Source organism: Mirounga leonina, unplaced genomic scaffold, assembly GCF_011800145.1.
Source record: "Mirounga leonina isolate KUSES-001 unplaced genomic scaffold, KU_Mleo_1.0 Mir_53, whole genome shotgun sequence".
Lineage (NCBI taxonomy): Eukaryota > Metazoa > Chordata > Mammalia > Carnivora > Phocidae > Mirounga > Mirounga leonina.
The window spans coordinates 37,890,217-37,896,210 of NW_023270807.1; positions in this window are offsets into that span (position 1 = coordinate 37,890,217).

The window sequence follows — 5,994 nt, forward strand, 5'->3', positions numbered from 1 at the left end:
TTGTCCCTATTTGCAGATGACATTATTTTGCATATAGAAAATCCAAAACACTTCACCAAAAAAAAAAACCCAAAAAACAAAAAACTGTTAGATCTAATCAACAAATTCAATAAAGTTGCAGGATACAAAATTAACTACAAAAATCAGTAGCATTTTTACGTACTAACAATGAATTATCTGAAAAAGAAATAAAGAAAACAATCCCATTTACAATAGAATCAAAAACAATAAACACTTAAGAATAAACTTAACCAAGGAGGTGAAAGATCTCTACTTGGAAAACCACAAAACTATGGAAGAAATTGAAGACACAAAAAATGGAAAGGTATCCTGTGTTTATGGATTGGAAGAATTAATATTGTTAAAATGTTAATACTACCAAAAGCTATCTAAAAATTCAATGCAATCCTTTTTAACAGAAGTAGGAAAAAAAATCCTAAAATTTATATGGAACCACAAAATACCCTGAATAGCCAAAGCAATCTTGAAAGAAAAAAAAGTGGGAAGTATCACACTTCCTGATTTTAAGCTATACTACAAAGTTATAGTATTTAACACAGTATGGTACTGGCACAAAAACAACAAATACATCAATGGAGCAGAACTGAGAGCTCAAAATAAAGCCACGCATATAATGCCAACAAATATTTGACAAGGGAGCCATGACTACTCAATGGAGAAAAGTCAATCTCTTCAATAAATGATATTTGAAAAAGTGGATATTCACATGTAAAAGAATGAAACTAAACACCTATCTTCCACCACTTATAAAACTTGACTCAAAATAGATTAAAGATTTAAATGCCCAACCTAAGTGTTCATCAATAGATGAACAAATAAAAATGTGGTATATATATCCAATGATATATTTATCAGCCATGAAAAAGAATGAAATCTTGCCATTTGAGACAACATGGATGGACCTAGAGGATATTATGCCAAGTGAAATAAGACAAATACCATATGATCTCACTAATATGTAGAACCAAAAAAACAAAACAAAACAAATGAACATACAAGATAAAACAGAAACAGGCTCACAGCCACAGGAAATGAACCATTGGTTACCAGAGTGGAGGTATTATGCTAAGTGAAATAAGTGAAAAAGAGAAAGGCAAATACTGGTATGATCTCACTTATATGTGGAATCTAAAGGAAAATAAAACCAGAAACAAAACTAATAAAAACAAAGAGAGAGGAAGAGAGATCAGATTTATGGTTACCAGGGGTGGTAGGCAGTGGAGGAGGGGTAATTGGAAGAAGGTGGTCAAAAGGCAAAAACTTTCAGTTATAACATAAATAAGTATTAGGTATGTAGTGTACAACATGACTTTAGCTAACACTGCTGTGTGTTATACAGGAAAGTTGCAAGAAAATAAATCTTAAGAGTTCTCAACGCATGAAAATTTTTTCTTTTTGTTTTTTTATTCTATCTATATGTTAACTAAATATATTGCAGTAATTATTTTACAATATATGTAACTTAAATCATTATGCTGTACTCCTTAAACTTATGCAGTTATAGGTGTCAATTGTATCCCAGTAAAACTGGGAGAAAAGAAAGAACTCATGTTCTTTCCATCTCTCTACCATACATGAGATCAATTCCATCCTATGGCTGGTCATTTTTATGGTTTTAGAATGGCTGCTGGAAACAACAGGGCAAAATGATCCTTGCTCAAGTAGGGAGAGTGACAGAGAGAGATCAATTTATTGATTCTGGTAACCCAAGCAGTCCTCTCCCTTTGTGTCACTCTCTGTTCTTCTCTCTTTCCTCTCCTCCTTTTCTTTTATCTATCTTCCATCTATTCTGTCCTTCCTTCCTTATTCCCTCCCTCCCTCCCCTCGTCCCCTCTTTCTTTCCTTCCTTCCTCCTTTTTTTTTCTTTTTTCCTCTTTCTCTCATTCTTTTTTCAACAATTATTTATTGGGTATCTACCATAGGCCTGTCACTGTTCTAAGTTATAGGGATACATCAATGCACACAACTGTCAAAAATATTGCCCTCCCACAACTAAACAAACCACTGGCCAGAAGAATGAGATGACAATGGTTAGAGACTAGCCGGTTAGAGTGGAATAGATGTTGGGGAATCTACCACATTGGCTCAGTATGTTTCAAAATATTGGGATCTCTTGTAGACATCAAATCTTCAAGCACCTCACAGTATATGGAAGGGAAAAACCATGCCCTTTTTCTAAATATCTGCCTTATTTTCTGCTTCTCGGAAAAAAATAAATAAATAAAATAGTTCTTCAATGCTATGTACTACATAGTCATTACCAGACATATTTGTTTGTTTTATGTGACAATATGTTGTTAATAAAATTTAAGCTCATTTGCTTTCTTTGGTTGTCATTTTTAAAATCCCAGACCTTGTACTTATCTTGGTTTATTATGTAAAACTAATTTAATGTTTTAATCATAGACTACATGATATACTGTAATGGTAATCTTTAAATGCCCATTTCATTAAAATTTTATGTTGCACAAAAGACCTATAAGTCCCTGCTGCTACAGAAAATCATTTCATAACTTTACCTAATAACAATGGCTGGTGGTGATTTTCAATTAAGTTGAGTCACTCATAATGCATCAGAGTAAACAGATCTGAGCCAAATGTTGCTGATGCCACTTATGATATGGCTTCACAATCATGCCAAAGTAGTTTTGCCTCATTTCCCACCAAATCCTGATTCCCACCAGAGTAAGGTAACATGTGAATAGCCCAGAACTAAACTGTAAGTCTTTTTTTAAGGATAGAATATTTCATTTATTTTCAATCCTTTACTGAGCTAATTAAAATTCTGAGTCTGCTATCTTTGTTAATGTTTTGGATTTTGTTTAGTTTCATTTATATCCACTAGAAATTAACCAAAATAAAATTGTCCATAGCAGCAAACACCTTTCTTAAAGATATTATGCAGAAAGGGAGAAAATAATTATCTTTAAAATAAGTGCAGAGAGAGGTGAGATTTGCACAGGATGGTTTCTATGGGCTTTTCCAATTCTCACTCTCCCATAAGCTGCAGGATTCCAACATACCTGGGTGTGTAGGTGGTGGGACCATCTGACCTAAACATAATCTAACAAAAATCATGTAATTATGCAAAAGTTCTTAAAATAAGCATAACTATAATTAACAAAATCAAAATTCAGTCCTAGGAAAGCAATTAGTCTCTACTCCAGAGGCAGGGTAGTAATACAAAAAAGAAAACTCTGAACATTAAGAGATAACACATGTAGCCAATAATATGAGAGGGGTCTTAGCATTTAACTTAATAATAATGAAACAAATTTCTTCAAGAGGCACCTAATCTCAAACTTATCTTGGTTGTAACTCCTATGCTGCACCATATTCTACAAACAAGCCAGGTTTTCATACAAACCATTTACAAAAGAAGTTAAAGAATTATAAAATTAATTTGAAGAGATATCTCAGAAGACCCACTGCCTCAACTGTTGTTGCTACTTTCATTCATTTAAAAATCCATCCTGGGAGGAGGGAAAGATGGTGGAGGAGTAGGAGACTGTATTTCAACTGGTCCCTGGAATTGAGCTGGATATCTACCAGACCACTCTGATCACCCATGAAACCAGCCTCAGACGTAAGAAGATCTGGATCTCTGCAAACAGAATATCGCAGGCCGTTGGTTTCGAGGTCCGAAGCGGGGAGCCCTGATAACGTGGGCAGATATCAGAGGATAAACAGAGCGGGAGAGTGCCTGGCCGTGGGAATCCTACACCTACAGCGCGACAGCCTCACACGCTGGGGACAGGGCACAGACTCACAGACCGGTAGTGGCAGGAAAAGGACTTTAGGGCACCCCCTGGGCAGAAACCTGGAGCAGCGGGTAATGCACGCGAACTGGGAGTGGCTGGCGGTTTTAGAATCACAAAGGGCAGAGATGTGCCCTGACCTGGAGGCAGGACTGGGAGCACTGTGGAGGGGCGCACAACCCAGAACACTGCAGTTTATAGCAGCATGGACAGAAACAGAGACAGTGTGGCCTGGAGAGCTCACTGAAGAACAGACTGCGGTCTCTCTGCTCTGAGGCAGAGGGTTGGAAAGGGTCTCTTCTGCTCTAACTTGTGGAAGAGACGTGGAAAGCTGCCAGGGAAAGGCGCCAGAGAACAAAAGCCCCAAAGACTGATTCCCGCTGAGCCCACGCCCCACCACAGGGGGGCAGGGCAACTCCGCCCAAATAGGGTTGCCTGAGTAACAGCGTGGCAGTTCCCTCCTGCAGAAGACAGGCTGGGAAAACAAGAGGCCAGCAATCCTAAACTCCCTATAAAACAGGTGCATCTTGCTTGGGTTCTGGTCAATAATTTGGACTCTATACACTCCCTCAAACACCCATCAACAGAATGACTAGGAGGAGGAACCCCCAAAATAGAAAAGACTCAGAGATTATGACTTACACTGCAGATTTACAAATGGATGCAGATATAACCAAGATGTCGGAGATGGAATTCAGGCTAGCAATTGTGAAGACAATGGCTAGAATGGAGAAATCAATTAATGGCAACATAGAGTCTCTAAGGGCAGAAATGAAAGCTGAATTGGCAGAACTTAAAAATGCTATCAATGAGATCCAATCCAATCTAGATAATCTAACAGCTAGGGTAACTGAGACAGAAGAGAAAATAAGCGACCTGGAAGACAATATAATAGATAAAAAGGGAAAAGAGGAGGCCAGGGAAAAACAACTCAGAATCCATGAAAACAGAATCAGAGAAATAAGTGACACCATGAAGCATTCCAATGTCAGAATAATTGGAATCCCAGAGGGAGTGGAGAGAGAGAGAGGCCTAGAAGATGTATTTGAGCAAATTGTAGCTGAGAACTTCCCTAATCTGGGGAATGAAACAAACATTCGCATCCTAGAGGCAGAGAGGACACCTCCCAAGATCAATGAAAACAGGCCAACACCCCAGCATGTAATAGTAAAACTTGCAAATCTTAGAACCAAGGAAACCATCTTAAGGGCAGTTAGGGGGAAGAGATTCCTTACGTACAGAGGGAGGAACATCAGAATAATGTCAGACCTATCCACAGAGACCTAGCAAGCCAGAAAGGTCTGGCAAGACATATTCAGGGTACTAAATGAGAAGAACATGCAGCCAAGAATACTTTATCCGGTAAGGCTGTCATTTAGAATGGATGGAGAGATGCAGAACTTCCACGACCAGCAGAAACTGAAAGAATATGTGATCACTAAGCCAGCCCTGCAAGAAATATTAAGGGGGATCCTATAAAAGGAGAAAGACCCCAAGAGTGATATACAACAGAAATTTACAGGGACAATCTATAAAAACAAGGTCTTCATAGGCAACACGATGACAATTAATTCATATCTTTCAATAACCACTCTCAACGTGAATGGCCTAAACACTCCCATAAAATGGCACAGGGTTGCAGATTGGATAAAAGACAGGACCCATCCATATGCTGCCTACAAGAGACTCATTTTGAACCTAAAGATACATCCAGACTGAAAGTGAAGGGATGGAGATCCATCTTCCATGCCAGCGGACCTCAAAAGAAAGTTGGGTAGCAATTCTTATATCAGACAAATTAGATTTTAAACTAAAGTCTGTAATTAGAGACACAGAAGGACACTCTATCATTCTTAAAGGGTCTATCCAACAAGAAGATCTAACAATTGTAAATATCTACACCCCCAATATGGGAGCAGCCATCTACATAAACCAACCGTTAACCAAAATAGTCATATTGATAACAATACGTTAATTGTAGGAGACCTCAATACTCCACTGTCAGCAAAGGACAGATCATCTAAGCAGAAAATCAACAAGGAAACAAGAGCTTTGAATGATACATTGGACCAGATGAACCTCATAGATATTTACAGAACATTCCACCCTAAAACAACAGAATACTCATTCTTCTCGAGCATGCATGGAACTTTCTCCAGAATAGACCACATCCTGGGTCACAAATCAGGTATAGCTAAACTGTGGAAAGAGGCAA